This window comes from Calidris pugnax, unplaced genomic scaffold (genome assembly GCF_001431845.1).
Source record: "Calidris pugnax isolate Ruff unplaced genomic scaffold, ASM143184v1 scaffold114, whole genome shotgun sequence".
Taxonomy (NCBI): domain Eukaryota; kingdom Metazoa; phylum Chordata; class Aves; order Charadriiformes; family Scolopacidae; genus Calidris; species Calidris pugnax.
In genome coordinates this window covers 1,737,684-1,757,522 of record NW_015090891.1, presented here as the reverse complement: position 1 = coordinate 1,757,522, position 19,839 = coordinate 1,737,684, and the positions used below count along the sequence as shown (strand labels likewise).

General features: G+C 35.4%; 1 protein-coding gene across 5 annotated transcripts in view; it reads right to left on the bottom strand.

The window, feature by feature from the left end:
- The window catches only part of PCDH7 (protocadherin 7), a 318,427-nt gene that overhangs the window by 153,339 nt on the left and 145,249 nt on the right, over window positions 1-19,839 (bottom strand). The gene's annotated exons all lie outside the window — the stretch shown is intronic.

Sequence of the window (19,839 nt, the reverse complement as noted above, 5' to 3'; positions counted from 1 at the left end):
GGGTGGGTGGGTGGGTATAAATGCTCACCTGTAAACTATAATGTGGATATTAGCAGCATACCCATAAGCCTTTCATAAAATAACTTCCTATGGTTTTGAAAGCTGGTTGACATGAGAAAGGAGAAAAAAAAGAAGGGAGAGGAGGAAGGGGGAGGGAAGGGTTCAGTCTTTTAGCTCCTTTGCCATAAAATTCAGTGGCTGGAGACAGGGTGTGTTGCCAGCTGACTTAATAAAGCCTTTAAAGTACTGCGAGCACAGCTGACACCACATGTTTCCACTGGGACTGTACAAACATAGATTGTTAGAGATTTGTATTCATTCAAAATGACAGATATTACTGTTGCTCTGGAAGCCTACACGCTGAACCTTGGCACCCGCGAGCATCCCGCGAAGAGGGAGAGTCGATCCTTCACATTTCAGAGGACACTGAGGGCAAGCGGGATTTTCAGTGAGAAGCCAGGGGATTTGCCTATGATTTGAACTACGCTCAGGCAGTAATGACACGTTTCAAATAGTTTAATGATACATTTGAAATAACTCACTGTTCGCGAGGCTAGAAAACCACAGAGAAATACCCGGCGTTCTAGAAAGCACCTTCCAAAAAAAAAAAAAAAGCCAATCGGTCCATTTTATAAGACACTATGCAGTCTTTCCTGCATTTAAAAATCTGAGGTCTGAGGTCTGAGAGTGCTGCCCACCCTTGTTTCAAGCCCTACGTTAGGATGAGACACACCTCTGGTCACTACAGGGTGGAAATGCATATGCAGACTAGAAGGGAGGAAGCAACAACTACAACCACTTACACAAGCCCTGAAGAATAGAAATCCACATTAAATAGAGGGGTGGATGGAGTTTTGGTTAGAATTATTACAAATATTTTTTTTGAGGATACAAAGTTTTGAAGATATAAAGATATTCAGTGCTGATAATAAGTTGGTCGGACTACAAATAGAACACTAAGGCTTCCTGGCACAAGCAGATCAAAAAGTTTATAAATGTGACTGTTGATAGAAATACAAGAAAATTCTAAGGGAAGAGCCATGGTATTCTCACGGTGAGTTTTTGACCTTTTAAAGTTTCCTTCTATTCCTCAGCTGCAAAGTGCTTTCATACCAATTTAATTTAGAGCTTCACATCATATCAAATGCAAGGAGAACAGAGGAGCAAAATAAAAGAATGGGGAGCATAAATAGTGAACATTAAAAAAGCACATTAAAATAGAGTTGCTGCTCTTTTCATTAATGTGGAAATAGTAGAAAGAATAGAGGAGGATTAGAATTGCTATATTAAGGCCCTATATCTACAATATACAATTTGAATATCTTTTCTCAGTAAGATCTTTCCCTTGCAGAAGTAATCAGAAGGAATCCCTTTGTTGAACTGCACAGGAATTCTAGAAGCTTTCCTCCTGGTTCTGAATCATGCAGGAAGGATAAAGCCCTTTTGTGTGGTCTGTCCTGCAAAGTGTCTGCGTCATTTGTATTGTATTTTCATATTTCAATAATAGCTTGTGTGTTGTGTCATTGGTAATTTACACATGCGTTCATTCCCTCAGAGAAATAAGTAAATAAATGCGAAGAAAGGTAAAGTGTCTTTATCTAAGCTATGGTTTTAGATGTGAGCAATCAATTTTCCTTTGTCTTTTTTGTTAACTTATGGAAGCAGTGATTTCCCTTCATGTGCTTTCCACAGATGGACTTCTAAGTATATACAAAGATGTCAAACAAAGACAATATTTCATATCTTGTAAACAGGCTCTGTTTCTTCTTTCCAATATGACTGTTCTTAGATCACTTAAGAATACTTGCAAGTAGAAGTTCAGGTTTTACCAGTCCAGGAAAGTTTATTATTCTCATTACACTGACCAAACTCACAGGATCTTTCTGCTGTCTTAATACTGAATTTATTTCTTTATACTATTACCATGTTAGGTGACCCAAACTCACAGGATCTTTCTGCTGTCTTAACACTGAAGGTACATTTATTTCTTTATACTATTACCATGTCAGGAGAACAGCTGCCATTCTTGCTATCATTAGGAATGAGATATTCTCATTTGGAAAATACGGATTCACTATGTACTAAGCACACCAAAGTTGCCAGTATAAAATCTAAATTGTACTTCTATTATTTTTCAGGAAACAGCTCAGGGAACTGCCTAAGGATCTAAGAAAAGAATTACTCTCCACTCACGCTTAACTCATTTGGAGCAATGCCCAGATGGATCCTAAGATCAAGCTTTTCCTCCTATAAGTATTACTGTTGACAGAACTTTCTAGTGTGTCCACCTGTCTTTCCTGAAGACTTCTACTCTAGATGGATGAGTTGTCCCACCACAGCTCAGTAATTCGAACAATGTCATATTTCAGAGGCCACACAAAGAACTACCATTCCTCTTGCTTTTTTCCCAGTCTGGGTACATTTCCGTACATAAGACATCCTTGAGGTGGACCCTCTTTCACTTGGTTTTATTATTCTAGTGGTCTCTCCTGTACCAACCACCTTGCTCCATTTGCTGTCCACACCTGCCCACCACTTCCTTACTTGACTGTGGGTTGTAATTTGCCTCCACAACCACTCCTAGTTTAAAGTTCTCACCAGGATGCCCAGCCTGGTGGCAAATATGCTGTTGCCAGCTTTGTCAGGTGAATCCTGTTTCTCCCCATATGTCCTCAAACCTCCAAAAGGGGGTCCATTGGTCTAAAAGCAAAATCCCTGTGCCACAGGAGCTACCTGCTCTGTCCCAAGCCTTTGACTGTCAGGGCTGAGGAGACTCTATGAAGTCCCATATCCTTTCTGGTATGTAAAAACCACCATATACTTTAGACAGTATAATCTGGATAAACACAGGAATAGTCATAACAGAACTATCAGTCATAAAATGCACTCAGTTCTTATATACCTTGAAAATTGAGGCTAGACTAATTATGGTACCTTTTTTACACCCAGAAAAACCGATGACATCTTCGAGATAAGGTTGATGAAAACCCCAAAGTAAAACATTTATATAAGACGCCTCTGAAAAAAAACTGTATCTGTGTATGCATGTTACTGTTTATGCAACTCATAGTAGTCCTTTAATCCAACAAGATACTAACAAGAACATTTAAGTTAAATAAAATTTAATCCCTATCAAGAAAGTCATGAGCACCAGAATGTTGATACATAATAAATGCTATTTATGCATCAGTTGCTATGAATGCAAAAATCCTCCTCCATAAGCAAGAAGTTTCTTCATGTACTCTAATCTTCATTTAGAGCCCAATCTGAAAATAATATTTGAGGCTTCAAAGAAAACTGCATATTGAGACAAAGAGGAGGGAAGGAGGATGAATACCAGGATTAATATTTCCAAAAAAGTTATTTGTAAAATCTTGGTTATCTCATACTTTTATTGCATTGCCAAAAATAAGGATATAAACTGCACTTTAACAAGGAGGAAAAAGACTACATCCTTAATTTTGTGTTTCCATTGATAAAATGACATCAATAACATTTGAGAGCAAAATGGACAAGAGAAATTTCCAAGTGCTGACAAAATAAGGCACATACCCACGAGGGGAGAGGAGAGGCTTATGTTTAGCTTTATTGATTTTCAGTACACAACATTAATACAGCTCCATCTGCCAGCAATGTGAATCAACACGGTAGAGCTGCTTTTACCCAAATAAGCCCACTGGCTGTTTAATTTGTCCTTCCCAAAGACTTTACTGATCCCTTAGTAGGGATAGTCCTTACTGGATTCATATTTAATATGAATCCAGTACGTATGGTAATTGTCTCCCTCTCAAAACTGATACTATATTTTCTGATAACAGCATATGGAATTATTCCTAATTATGTCTGACCATGGAGAGGAATCAGATAAAAAAAAAAAAACACCTTTGTATTAATCATCATGGTAAATCACTATTTCTTCCTTGTTTCAACTGTATTTCCTAAAGCAGCTATTTTCTGTTCCCCTCACCAACAGAAGAAATATCACTGCAATGTGGAAGACACATACTTCTTGCAGCCTGTCTTAATTAAGCCCTATTAACTTATTCTACAGTGTTTATCAGTGTTTCTACAGTATTCTACAGTGTTTATCTTAGCCTGTATTGATTAACTCGTTCGTATCGAAGCTAAAAAGTAAAAGCATATTATATTTTCAGTTCATGAAGAACCCTAATTTCGGAGCTTGGCATTAGGGACAGACTGTGGATGGACCTGGTGAAAATCAATATATCCATACAGCTGCACCAGGTTTATTTTTGACACTTTTTTGCCATTATGAGAGGGATTTTCCTTTCATTTCCTAAAATTTTTAGCTTTGCCATTGTATTTCCTGATACTTCACATTGTTTATGGATTATATTCATTCATGGTTTCTGTATAGCAATTGCTGTCAACTTTGTAAATACTCTTGGTTCAAATCCTGGTGGGGGGGTTCAAATCCCATTTGGACTATAGTGGTGGGGTGGAAGAGTGAATTCTTTTTATGTTGAATTGCGAGCTAGGATTGCAACCATCAACTCTTTCTCAGCCAGCTACTTTGCAATTGATTCTGGCTACAAAGTGGATGCACTAAAGTGTAACAAGGAAGAGTTGGCAATTTTCTCTCTTAATTACTTAGCACTTGGCTAAAAATAGTAAGATTTTATCAGGCCTTCCTGCTGTCACAACACCTACATCTCAAAAGAATCAGGATTTTGAAAACATTTTGAACAACTGTAAAATGCAATCCAAGAAGCAACTTCATATGTTGAGAAGTATAAAAAATTAACCCAAACTGAGTACCAAGCTAAAGCAAGCTATATTTTAAAAATTTGTTTCTGTTAATTCATTCAGCATTAACTTGGGCATTATCCAAACCCCTGGAAGATCAGGAACTAAGGTTCTTGTTTTTCCCTAACTCTCAAATCAAATGTCTTCCCAATTTAACAACGTGTGGCATCTTGGGCTATTCACGAAGATTTAAGTTGGCCAAAAATCCAACTCTGGAGATGGCCTAGCCCAACCCTCCTGCTTGAAGTAGAGTCACCTAGTGCACTTTTCCCTGGCCTGTAGTTAGTCAGGCTTTTAATATCTTCAAGAATGAAGACTTCACAGACTCTCTGTTTCCCTACAACCTGTTTCCCTGCCCTGCCACTCCCATAGTAAAGAAGGTTTTCCTTATGTTTGAATGGAATTTCTGTATTTCAGTTTGCACCAAGGCATAAAAAGGCCTGGTGATGAGTCAGTCCTAAATAATATTTTAATTTCTGTTAGCTTCAGAAAGTCAATCAATGTCAAGCTGCTTGTAAGACTAACACAGTGACTGAAATATGTATAGGGTAGATCTGAAAAATAGGCAGAAGAGATACATCAACTCATCACATAAATTCAAAGTGTTTCTTTAGCACTTGATTTTTGATAAAACATGTAATTATCCTTTTCTTTCTATTCATTCTTAATTGCTGGAAGCTTGTTGGAAGACAAACAAAATATTAATGAACAATTGCTATTCTGCATGAATAGTTTCAACCCACACAAATCTTTCCCCCATTCAAATCACATATTTCTACTATTCTAAATTTCTATCTTTGTGGTTAACACAAAATTGGCAGGAAATTAAATTAAACAGGCATTATTTTTCAATGAGAAAACTGAAACACCTGAGACAAGTATTACAACAGGAGAGGAAAAGAGGAGAAACATACTGATAAAAATAATAAACTTTTTCTTTTAAATTTAGCAAAAAGTGGTAACAATTGCAATTCAAACAAAATATTAATGAACAATTGCTATTCTGCATGAATAGTTTCAACCCACACAAATCTTTCCCCCATTCAAATCACATATTTCTACTGTTCTAAATTTCTATCTTTGTGGTTAACACAAAATTGGCACAAAATTGGCAGGAAATTAAATTAAACAGGCATTATTTTTCAATGAGAAAACTGAAACACCTGAGACAAGTATTACAACAGGAGAGGAAAAGAGGAGAAACATACTGATAAAAATAATAAACTTTTTCTTTTAAATTTAGCAAAAAGTGGTAACAGTTGCAATTTTAAACAGGAGCTGAATAAAATAAAAAAAATATTCTGATATTACAGCTCTGTAGCAGGCATCACCTGTGATGAACTATGATTACCAGTTCACACCTGATAAGAATTCTACACTCAAGAGAAAGACTCACCATCATTATTGCCATTATTTTGGTCGTATTTTTATTCATTTTAGTTGCAGTAGTGATCTCCTGGTCATGAACCAGAACTGTATTTTTTTTTTGTGCTATAAGAATATGAAATACAAATCCATTAATATCTATTTGCTTAAGCCCAAGGCTACATGTAAAGATTTTATATTCAGGGATAATATTTCATAATGCATTTTACATTATGGGCATCTTTAGTGTAACATTCAAACATACATTTTTCCTTTTAAGTTCAGTGCTTCTCCCAGATATCCTCTCTTGCCTGTTATCTAAATTTGCCTTTCTGAAACACAACTACTGAGCAGACCAAAATCCTTTTCATTCAGCTAGTGATGTTCGTTAAGTAGATTCCTAATAACTCTCATCTTTGTTACAAGTAAACAAATAAAAGGCATGCCTATTATTTCCATGAATATCATCAGAAAAGACACCACTAATATGAAGAACATCCCTTTCTCAAAGATACAATACTCTTTTGTGATAGAATTCTCATATTAAAATATAACACACAAGTTCATTTAGAAAAATTAGAAAAGATCTGCAAGGCTTTTAAATGAAGCCAATATTCGTAGCATTTCACAAGAGTTCTTCTTGGTAGCTGTTGAAAGATGAGCATAAAGACACGAAGAATAAATGAGAATCTGTTGCAGAGATGGTCAAAATAATTCTATTATACTCTTTTGCCTGCTCATAAAAATATGCTTTTGTTATCACTTCAGTATCCCATTGTTTGAGAATTATAAGAACCAAGCATCTACGACCCTGAAGTGCTCTTATTTTTCTACTACAAGAAAGAAAAGAGTGAAATAGCACTTTGTCTTCCCAAGAACAATTATTAAATGAAATAAGATTTTTGTCATATTTCCTTCTATTTTCCTTAAAAAATTCTTGTCCTAAATCATTATTGTAGATTAAACACAACTGCAGTGAACCTAGTATTTTTTTCCTGAAGTCATTGTAGTGGATTCCAGTATTCTAATCCAACTCGTTCTAAAAATTTTCATTAAAATCTTCTGAATACTTTCTTGTTTGACCAAATTCTATTACTAAGGCACTGGAACAGTATTCATTTAGCTAAGTGTCATTCCGGTATTTTATGCTCCTCACTACTTACATCTTTACAAATGGCTAATGTTCTTCACTTTCAGACTTCTCTGCGATCAGATCTTTCTCTTTTTTTTTTTTTTTTTTTTTCTAAATATTCACCGGGTCTGTCTTTCCTGGAGAAGTTCAATTTGGTTTCATTTCCTCCTGTTTTTCAGCAGAGTATTTGCTGCCAAAAACTAGCCCAGGCATATTAGTTCACAGAGGCTGTTATGTCCATTAACTCCTGCCTTTCAGCATGAGAAATTTTTATCGTTGTATATTTGCTATGCTCTTTCATTAAAGTTTCTTATTATTCTCTGAAAACAAACAAACTCCTCATTTCCATCCTACCAGCTCAATCACACAGATATTTGGGTTGAGAACCTCAGCAGCTTCTCTTGAATCTGGAACACTATTAAAATAATATAATGTGTTGAAAGGAAAAAGAAGGTAATCCTTTACCCCAGCTATCAGGCACTAAAAAGCTCTAATACGGGAGGTATACGTTTATAAGCCTATTTCCAAAGTCATTTACACAAAACTGCCCTTAGAGAAAGGATGAAACCAGAAAGACTGTCCACACATATTTTTCATAGGCTATAGAATGATGATCCTCTAATTGTCTGTAGTCCAAGTGGGTCAAAATGCGATGTGGTAGAAACAATTAATCCAATTAAGCAATACTCATATACGTACATATATCACTTGAGGTTCTGGCACACCATTCTATTTCATATATATATATATGTAAGTTTATATACCTATATATATTTTTTTTTTAATACTATATGTATAAAAGTGGGTCAAAATGCGATGTGGTAGAAACAATTAATCCAATTAAGCAATACTCATATACGTACATATATCACTTGAGGTTCTGGCACACCATTCTATTTCATATGTAAGTTTATATACATATTTTTTATATATATATATATAAAGAAAAATATTTTAGAACTACCGAATAGTTCACATGATATAAATTGTCATATTCTATGCAGCATTTTTGGTGAATCTACATTAATATTTTAGTTTGCATAAGGTACGAGCGACAGAATTTATGTCCTTATCATCTCCAATGATTTTACTTTGCTATCCTTGGAAAAACTGTCTCGAAGCAAATATATTGCACACTCTTGGGATCCAATTCAAATGCAGGATATGATCCAAAATCATGCCTAGAGAGCTTGAACTAACAGGAGCTCAGTTCACAGGATCAGACTAGAGCTGGTCAACAGTAAATCTCTACAAAATGCATATAGTATGAAAAATCAGCCTCAGCACCCACTGCTCCACCATACAGATTAATTCCTCTTGTGCCATTCTATTTGCTAGTGTAGACATGGCCATTTATAAAAATTGCTTTCTTTGTGTTTTGTTTCCCTGCACAAAGAGGGGTTTGTGTCTGCAAAGGGATCTTTGCCAGAATGCCATTGAAATCACAGAGCCAGAGAGCTAAAGCATATATGAACCTTTCAAAACATCAAGCTTCGGTATTAACAAAGCACTAATGCACAAGAAGTAACGTCTTCTTCCAAGTAATGAAAGATATTCGTGCTGCTAATATTAGATGAAACATTTTGAATATATTGCTAATAGACCACAGTGTTCTGTATAGAACTCATTAGATAAACAGGGAAAAAAATAAACATCAATAAAGATATGAATTATTAACACATATATTGCATCAAAGAAGAATTCTTTGGATCTTAAGTCTCATCTTTTGATTGACTTTATCTGTTGTCATTGGTAAAAAGGTTAATTATTAATACTATTGAGAGTATTTCCTTTTTAGTAACTTCACCAAAAAAAAAAAAAAAAAAAGACTAGCCCAAGATGAACAGCAAAAATCACAGCATCAAATTAGTAACTTCACCAAAAAAAAAAAAAAAAAAGACTAGTCCAAGATGAACACCAAAAATCACAGCATCAAACTTTAGGAATATCCAGCAATAACTCTTGGAAGAATAGGATCAATTTCTAAATGTATATAAATACATAAACCAGACACTGCAATGCTAACAGGGCAGATATGCAAATACAGATATTCACACATTTTGTAACAATTAGGAATACGGATTTTCATAATTGTCACCAAAACTGCATCAATGATGACATATTTTCCAAAATCTGCAGTTCAAATGCTTTCCAAAATTAGGTAATAAATTCAATATTTTATATTATTCTTATGCATCACATAGTTCTCAAGTTGTCCAAATTATTCTCTAAACTTAAATCCCTTAAGTTTAGAGATAAAGACACAGTGAATTTTAAAGGGTTCATACATTTTGTATAAATTGGACAATAAAAACTCAAGCATAAAATCTCAGATAGTCAAGTACAACTCTCTGCAGGAAGTGGAAGGACAGAACTATAGAAATATAGCCCATGCAGGAAGATATTTAAAAGAATAGAAATATTCTTCACTAAACATTGACGAATTTAAATTAGCTATGCAACTTTTAGATCACTCAAGTTAGATGAAACTACTGCTATTCTTGGGGAACACTGTGGCTATGGGAGTTATAATAATAAACATGCCACGGGCTCAAAATACAAGTCCTTGAAAGGAAAAACAGCTAATTTTATTCAGAAATTAGATATTTGAAAGGGCACGATAGATTGGGGTGGGGGGGAGAATCATGAATAAACATAAAAGTACAATTTGTTCCATTATTTCATTTTAATCAGGGTTACATACATTTTCATTGTGATTAATAGATTGTTGGAAGAAATATATTTGAAAGAGGTAATTGAAGAGGAAACTGATAAAAAGGCAGTTACAGACAAAATAACAGATGAGGTCCATGTCCAGAACTATATTCCAAGGCTAATTATCTATACAGACACCTTGCATAATTAAAACTTGTGCCAAAGATGTGGGGGGTTTAGTTCATTTGCTTCTTTTTTCACATTTCATACTGAAACCCTTTAAAACTCTAACAGTACTGTAAAATTAGAATATACTTTTTCTTCCATTGTAGGAAAATATTTGAAGTGCAGTGGTCTGCAAAACAGTATAGAATTTGATGGGTATTATAAACCACTAATTAAAAAGAGACACTTAGCTGATATTAAACTAATTTTTGCAGAAACATAGCAAATAATAAATAAATAAATAAATAAAAATAGTTCCATAAATTACAAACCTACTTATATGTAGATATTGCTGTTAATTTCCTGGTGTGGCACCTGCAACAATATGCCCCTTCCTTTAGGTTAAAAGTTACTTTGCAATTGTCAGTGATGTCACTTGAAGCAAATTGCTTAAGTGTAGGAGCTGCTGATGAAATGTGAAACTATTACTTTGCACTTGACTCAAAATGTCAGTAATTATTTGAGAATGTAGTTAACACAGTGAAGGTGCTTTAAACGTTCAGCCTCTTAAGAAGTACTGGAATATTTATCTGTGGAATTGATTACAACCATCAACTTGTTATACAATTATTACTGAATGAGAAAACAGTGTAATGTCACAGAAAAACATGTTTGTTTGTGGTTTGATTTATTTATATTTTTTTTCAAAAACCTAGTGGTGAAATTCTCTGAAAACAAATTTTAACTTGTATTTTCTCATCAAAATAATCCTGGTGTGTGTTTGTCAATACATGCTATTAAAAGCATGACTTTTGAAGGAGGGAATGAGATGATCACCTGGAAAACAGCAGTGGGGACTCTGCTAACTTCTTGGATATGCCTACTTTTATTATCCTAGAACTTGTTTTCCACATGTGCAGCTTCATTTTCACATTCCAAATCAAAATCACTTTTACCTCTCACTTCAAATTTGGACCCAAAAATGAAAAACATTAGTTAATCACTTAAAAAAATTTCATCATGCATTTAACAACATCATTAAATGGGTTATGTATCTGAAGAAAAAATCAAATTATTGTGCATAGAATACTGTAAAATATAACAGAAAAGCATGGCTCATAATAAAAGTAAACTCAAAGTGTTCATAGTTTAAAATTTATAGATCTATTTTCATTAGTAGAACCTTAGTATAGAGAGGGTATAATAGTCAAACCAGTTGAAACATTCTGGAACTGGTTAGCATCAAAAGAACCCCTCCTCAATTAAAAACATGGCTACACAAGTAACATTTCATCCCCAATTTAACAAAGTCGAAGTATAAAACTTGAGGTATGATCACCATCAATACGCCACCATATATTAAATATGGAAAAGTCCTTTTCCTTATGATGAATGGAGCATGTATTTCAGCAATGGGAGCTACAGAATGGTGCAAAGATTCCTTTTTAAAAGATTCAGGTCATTTGCTCCAGGCCCTTCCAAGATCTTTTCAGCACAGCTCAACTGTGGCAAATATTGATGGATATTTCTTCGGATTGGGATTGGGGTTTTTTTTCTTGTGAGAAAGATGCATGAATTTTTGCTGTTAGGAACATGTATTTGCTAGAGCTCATGTTCCTTTAGTGTCTTTAAGGCATTCTGGAAATAAGGTAGAAAGAAAAATACTCTAGGCTTAATAAATGGCTGGTTTTGATTGCACGCCTCGCATAAATCCAACAGACAACAAAGGATTTATGATACATTTTGTTTTGTGGTTAATGAAGAGTGAGTTCAAAATGCAATTCACAAACCCCTACATTTTTAGTAGTCACTGCCTAGTCATCCCTGTCAATCACACGTTTACAGGTATTTTTGGATCATGAGAATGTTGTCAACACTGTCTGAGACTAAACAAGTATTTTTGGATCATGAGAATGTTGTCAACATTGTCCATGAATACACTGTCTGAGACTAAACACAGTTCTAAAAAAGAGTTCACAAACCAGAGTTTGTGGTCTTTTATTTCACAGCCATAGAGCAGATGGGTAACTTTCAAGGTCACGAGGAGAAAAAAGCTGGCTGGATTTCCTGGAATAAGCCACAGGCCCACAGAAATGTACTGTGATTGAAAGATGATTAAAAGTAATCCCCATTGTCTTTGCAGACAGCCAAATTCATTCCTATTACTCTAGTCTCTCAAATAGCCATCTAAGAATGTGTTTAATGCCGTGACTGTAATTCAGGACACTCGCTCTGATGCTTGTTATCAGTTCCAAAGAAGTTTTAAATATTAAGATGTTATTAAAAAAATGTCCCAAGGTGAAATGAATCTTCATCCATTCTGCTGTTAAGAGGTGTCACATAGACGAGTCACTTTTTTTACTTGAGAGCCTAACCACAGCTTTTTCTCCCCAGTACCAAAGTATGGAAAGTACTAAAGCAAAAAGCGCTTTGGACCCTGCATGTAATTCTACTTTTCCATTGTCAGTGTCATGCAGAACATAAAATGTACGTTTTGGGATAATTAAGCACCACACAAAAAGAGTAACTCAATATTATTTGGTCAAAACTTAATTAAAAAATATCAGATTTTTTTCATTCTAAAATGTAGCTTTTACAATACTGTCATTCAGAAAGAAATTCGGATCACATAATGAAAACATCATGCCATTTAGAAAACTTTTACAATACTGTCATTCAGAAAGAAATTTGGATCACATAATGAAAACATCCTCCATTTAGAAAAGAATCCCATAATGAATCCCATAATGAAAATATCAAAATTCTCTCCCAGAAATGCTCTCTAAATAGCACGGCCATTTTCCCCAGGGTCGGGCTGGCCTGCGGGTTCTGATGGCCTGCACTCTTGGCCAGTTTCTCACAGGAGATGGTCATTCTTATGAGTCACCTGGGAAAGCACAACTCTTCAATTTCCTCTCTGCATTTAACAGAAACAGCCTTTCTGGCTCAGGAATCTGGGTTTAAGTCTCACCCTTGCTTTATATCTACATGGCAAATTGTGTTGCCATGTGAAGTCACCCGAGCTGACTCCGAACGAACGGCGCTGGAAGGCTGTTTGTGAGCTTCTTAAGTGCTTTGCATCTCTATTCATACACCACCACATCTCTATTCACACACCATCGTATAGATGAATGCGTGCAATCTCCACTTTGAACTTTGCAACTTTCAGGATTAATTTCACTATTTATTCCTCATTTCCTTCATGTGAATGAGGAAGATTGCAGAGGTCAAATCCTCAGCTGATATAAATCAATGTACCCTTGTTGTCTGACTCTAGGCGTCTGTTCTCTCCCTAGTTATACTGAGATGTTTTGCTTTTTTGCAAACAAAACAACATAATGGGCAACAATATTGTCATGGCTGCAGACAGCCTTGGATCTTGATTGGAGGAGGCAGCACGCACTCCATAAAGCCAGCTGGCATTAGCAAGAACACTTTCTGGTCAATGCCCTCTAAAAATAAAAAAGTATCAATCTCACCAACAGCAGACCCATATTGCAAAGTCCAGAATTAAATGTAGCTTTCCCATTTGGCTGCTTTTATTGCTGCCACTATGCCATCTGGCCAACAAAATTATTTAGCACTGTATCAGCTTTATGTCTGTTACTTTCAAAGCACAAATATTTACATTTGAGGCTTGTCCAAAAATTCTCCTAGATAAGTGGTAGAAAAAGATGTTTCTTTTTCCAGTTCAGGACAAACAAAGCAGAAAGTCTGGACAGATGTAGGGGAAAGAAACTTTGAGCAGAACTTCCTTCCAAAAATATTAATTCAAGAACTTTGACATGAAAAAGGAATTCAATACTTGGACTATTTTAAGGAAGATTTGAATAAATTTATTATAATTGATTTTATGTTGATAACGTCATCTTAAGTGACATTGCTTTCTCAGATTGTTCCATATAATTATAGGTTATTGGATCAAAAGAGATATAAAGCCATAGTGAATGGAACAAAGTTTAGAAGTAGTTACATCAACTGACTAATCAGTTTTTTATTGTTCCATATAATTATAGGTTATTGGATCAAAATGGATATAAAGCCATAGTCCGTGTATACTTGAATATACAGCTCTTACTCAGAACTGTGTGTGAATGGAAGAAAGTTTAGAGGTAGTTACATCAACTGACTAATCCTTTTTTTACTATTATTTCATGCCTTCAAAGATGAAGTTGCACCCTTTTAAAGCATGACCTAAAAGTTGATAGAAAATGCACAACTTTCTAATTGTTTAATAATTAAGTGGCATTCACATAATTACTTTTATTACAATACTCTTCAGATATAAGAAAGGAAGTTGAAAGGAATGGAAAAGGATGTTGGAAAGTCTGTTTTTAGCTCCTGGCTCAGCACAAATGTTATATTTTGTTTTGGCAATGTCTTTCACCTGTCTTTAAGTCCAAAACAAGGATTACCCTTTACCTTCCTATAATGGTTACCCTGACCTTGTAAGTAAACTTTATAAGTTTATGGTAGAAGCTGTTGGGAGCACAGATGGGAAAAACTGCACAAAGTAAATTAATAGTATTTTTAAATAACTGAACTTATTGTTAGGGGACACAACAACCCTAAGAATCCAGAACACAGAGGATACTGCAGATTTCTATCCTTATTTTCTATGTATGTTCTTGGAAACTAGAACAAAAACATATATAAATTTCTGGCCAGCAACACTACTATAAATATGCAAACATATCACTGACATAATCTTTCCAATACTGCATATCATTATGCAAATTATCTCTCAATTGTTTCCAAAGTATAAGCCTCTGCAAATAAACACAGCTAAAATAACTGAGGTGAGGGGAACATCACTGGGACATCACAACCATTGACTGTGTCCAACCTTCAAGAGCGTATTCTGAGACTACTCTGTCTCAGTAGAATCTGTAATGGATATACGGGCTTTCAACAAAGCTCAACTTCACTAAACTATGAAAATAGCTAAAACTGGAGTCTCTGTAGCTGCACAATTATGCTAATATCTCAAATTCTAATTCTAAGATCAAGCTTGAGTTCACAGATATTCTTTGGCCCTGTCCTTTGACTTCATCATCTAAATTCAGCCCGATAAGCCTCTAACAACATGGCACAAGTAGACATTTTATGACACATGTACACATATGTTTTGCTGATTCCATTTTTGCCTTCCACAAATTTTCATCTTGATAAGAAAAAAATATCATTTCAGATAAATACATATTTTTTTCTTTTCCTTATTTTTCTTCCCCCTATTCATCATAAGTGGAAAAGCCCTCCGTGTTCTATAAGGTACCAGAACTATTATATTTTCAGTGATCCCTCCACACAACCCACATGCAACAGATCAAGTGCACTGAGATTTTCTGAACAGAAAAGCCCTCCCTACTGAATCCTAGAGAGATAATCATTCACACAACTTTATTTAAAATATACACATATAAACTTTAAGAAATGTCATAAATCTGCACACAGCCCCTGGGCATGAGACTGTTTACAATAAGAATTATTTGTGCAATTCCTTTTCTCACATTCACTATTCTTATGCTTCCCATCTTTTTTTCTTTCTGTGACACCTTCTGTGTATGTCTGACACACTGGTCTTTGGGTCAGCTGGTAGGACAGTGCTAGAGGTTACAAAAGCCATAATCCAGCTGGTGCTCCGCTCCCTATTGACAGATGGATATATCTGTCAGAGAGAATCGAAGATCAGTTTGTAGCTTAATATCAAGAACAAAAACATGAAAAGGCTGAGTTCCTTCAGCTTTTATGTGTTTTTGTTACCTCAGGTCTATGCTGTAAGTAATCATAGAACCACAGAAGAAGGGTTGAGGTGGGAAGGTGACTCTGGAGGTCACCTTGTCCAATCCTCTTGCTCAAGCAGGGTCACCCAGACCCAGTTTTCCAGGACCATGTCCAGACAGGTCTTGAATACCTCTAAAGATGGAGACTCCACAACCTCTCCGGGCAACCTGTGTCAGCACCCAGTCACCCTCACAGTGAGTGTTTCCTGAGGTTCAGAAAGAACCTCCTGTCTTTCTGTTTGGGCCTGTTGCCTTTTGTCCTGTCAAGTATCCTACTATGCTGGAATGCAACAGTGATCCTTCCCCTCTACTCAGAACTGGATGAGGCCACATTTGGAGTGCTGTGTCCAGTTCTGGGCTCCTCAGTACAAGTAATATAAAAACCAAAAGCCTAAAAAGATAAGAACAGCAGGAAGACAGTAAGTTGGATGTCTGACTACCCTTAAATACATTTCTTGCCAAATAGTGTTTTGTTGATAAAACAACTTGTGGACTGTGTATTTTGGACTGAAGCAAATCTCTTATGAGATTTATCAGAAAATACTAAACAATGTTAAACACGCAAGTATTGACTGAAAAAATGCTTAATATGAACAAGCTCAGACATTTCCTAAGAATAATGCAATGATACATATGTTTCTACTTGAGAAGCTCAGAGTACTTCAGAAATACAAATTCCTTTAACTATATAGCATTATTTATAAGAAAATTATTACAGATTACTTCATCAAGGAATAAACACAGTTTGAGAAAACTAAAGTGTTTTCCCCAGTGATAGGGTTCACATTTTTCTCTGCAGAAAATCTGGGTACATTTGACCTATTGCATATAGGTGGTCTTCATAGGTCATTGAGGTATGGTAAGACACATATTTAATAGACATAAGGAAATTTTCCATGTCTGAAGAATAACCTAATGTAATAATTTATATTAGTTCAGAATAAATTAATTGACTATATGCGTGATACACAATGTTTAATGTTGATCTACCCAGTAAGCCAAGATGCTAGGTAACTAGGTTAAAGCCATTGCTGATCAAACAGATAAATTCTTCTTTTTACACACATTTCACACTTCAGATCAAATAAGAAGTCAGTAACAGTGGAGAGAACTTTCACGAACCTTAACGTCCTTGCTTTGATTACTGTTATTCAATATATGTTTATAAGGTCACATAATATCTAAATATAATTCACACAATGAAAATTATACTGGACTCTCTTAAAATTACACTCCTCCAACTTTATCTTATTTACCATGCACATTTAACTGAAAAACAGATTCAGAGGGATAACCAGCCATGATACCCATTGGCAAGTGAATTACAATACCAAAAGGGTACCAATCAATTGCTAAGAACATGACTCCCGTGGCATCTATGAATTTATCTCCAGGAAATAATAAAAAAACTGGTATTGCTGATTTTGAAGTTCATGGCAGTACTGCAGGAAAATTATTTCTAATATAATGCTTAGGCTTTACAATCCATTAAAAAAACCTCAAAATTAATCTGTATCCCCTGCAAATCACAGAGAATACATATAATCCAAAATACAAAGACGAGAAACCCCATTCTGCAACTAAACACAAGGAGTGACATTCTATCCCAGTTGGTGCCCAAAGGAGGGCTCTCCCAGCTAACCCAGAACCATTAATTTCAATAGTTTAGACAAAATGGGAGTGACATTCTATCCCAGTTGGTGCCCAAGGGAGGGCTCTCCCAGCTAGCCCAGAACCATTAATTTCAATAGTTTTTAATTTCAATGAACATATGGAAAAAACCCTGAAGAATTCTAATCTGAAGGAGCAGTAGTGAAAAATCAAGTTTTAATGACAGTTAAGGAGTTTTTGCCACTATTGCTTCCTATGGATTTTAGAAAGAAAGAGATGTAGCAAGTTCCTAAGACAGTCAACTGGTTAAACAGATTTATGGAGTCCAGATGGATGGTATAGTGAGGATGGAATGTACCTTGTAAAATTATAAATCTGTCTGAAGCCTCCAGGAATGTTCATGCAGAACACTGAAGCAAAGACCCATGTGTTAATGGTTTTGTTTATACCAACTGCATTATTGGGCTTGTTAATGGATCTTGAATACATATATCAAATTCAAGACGTTTATGCAGTGTTGCCAATGACATGATAAATGGAGATATTTCAGTGTGTAAGTAGTTGATCCTACATACAGCAGTTATGCAATGCATTTTGTGATACTTAAGATTTCTTTTGTATACATGTATTTCTAAGTTATCTTATCAGAATGGGAGGAACATGCAGCTCAGAACAGTGTTCTAAATTTTTATCGTTAACTAAGACTAATGAACTCTATAGCTATTTTACTGGTTTATATTAATCTCCATTTTGGACGCTCCTAAACTGATACTTCACAATCAAACCCAGATTTTAGACTTCTTTCTACTTCATAGAAAGAACATTTGACAAGGAAGTAGCAGATTCAATCACTTTCAGGGTAAGAAAGTACTGTGGTGACAGAAAATTGGTGTTATGGGCACAAACGTTCACAACACAGATGGCCAAGTTTGCTGTCAATGTACTGAAAAATGCCACAATGACATCAAATCAGAGCAAAAAAGATTTGTAGGAACTAAGCTCAGAAAACATGTTATCATTCCAATGCTTTTCATAGTCCTGGAATGCAGACTCATAGGTCACTTGTATAACTTCCAGATATTTTGTCAACTGTTTGACATTGTTACCTGTTTACTCAGCAATAGCAGAATCATCGATAGTTTCCTCTTAAAGTTTATGTCCAACATTTTTACTGCCCAGTGCTTGGATCGATAGTTTCCTCTTAAAGTTTATGTCCATTTTTACTGCCCAGTGCTTCAGCATAAAGACAACTCTTGGACATAGCTTTCTTGCAGTAAAGAATTACCTGCACTTTAAAGATATCAAGACATTTGTCAATACCTCACTTTTCTGACCAACAAATTATAATTTTAGAGTGGGCTATGACATTGCAATTTACAAGAAATTCAGAATATGAATGCATACCAGTAAGCTCTGTTTGTTATCTGTAAGTAATCATATCAAGGAAGCAAAAGCACAAGATGTATGAATCTTCAGAGCAGCAGCAGATGTTTTAATTCACTTTAATTCATATGCCATAACTAGGGTATCACAGTGCATTGCTGTCTCCAGCCCAGCTGATAAATAGTCAAGCTTTAGCTCTTACTGTGGTCCTTCACAGATGGTCAATAACATCTCTTTTCCTGTTCACTTAGTGGCATCATTAGTTAAGATAAAAATAAGAAATTATCCCTTTGTGATCCTAGATTAAGATCATTGACAGAAGTGGGACAGAGAGACAGTTTCAGAGAGGGATTCTGGTGTTCAGTGCAATTTAAATCAGAGGGTGAGTTCACAGAAGTTATGATGGTGTTACAAGGGCATGAGTGAGGTCAAAATCAGTCTTCTAAACTGCAAAAATCTCTACTTCATTCAACCTCCCAGATCTACAAAGAACAGGCTTCCTAAATCGTTCTGTTCTGTGTAAACATGGCAATGCTAGACTGAAAGGGTAGTTACAAGAACTCTTTTTTTTCTTTAAGCATCTCTCAGGAGTGTCACAGGAGTGTTAGGAGCTGTATAACTAGTTCTTCCCAAAGGTATCAGAGAACAATCTAAATTGCAGAAGAGATGGGTCAGCTGCCTCATGGATTCTCATGGACGGAGCAATGGCTAAAGGGGGCTGATTTTCTCTGTGGCCTATAAATGAGAAGCACATTGTAACCAACAGTGAGTTAGACTCACACCTCACAAGAGATTAAATATGAGTTTATATCTAGGAGCTACAAAGACTTTGAACAACCACTGAGGGGTATCAGAATTGAGATGTCTTAGAAGAGGTCAGCCTAATAACTGATACTTGATAATTAAATTTTAAAAATTAATAATTAATAATACAATTTTTACCTTCTTGTTTATACAGAAATAGGTTAGGATCAAAAA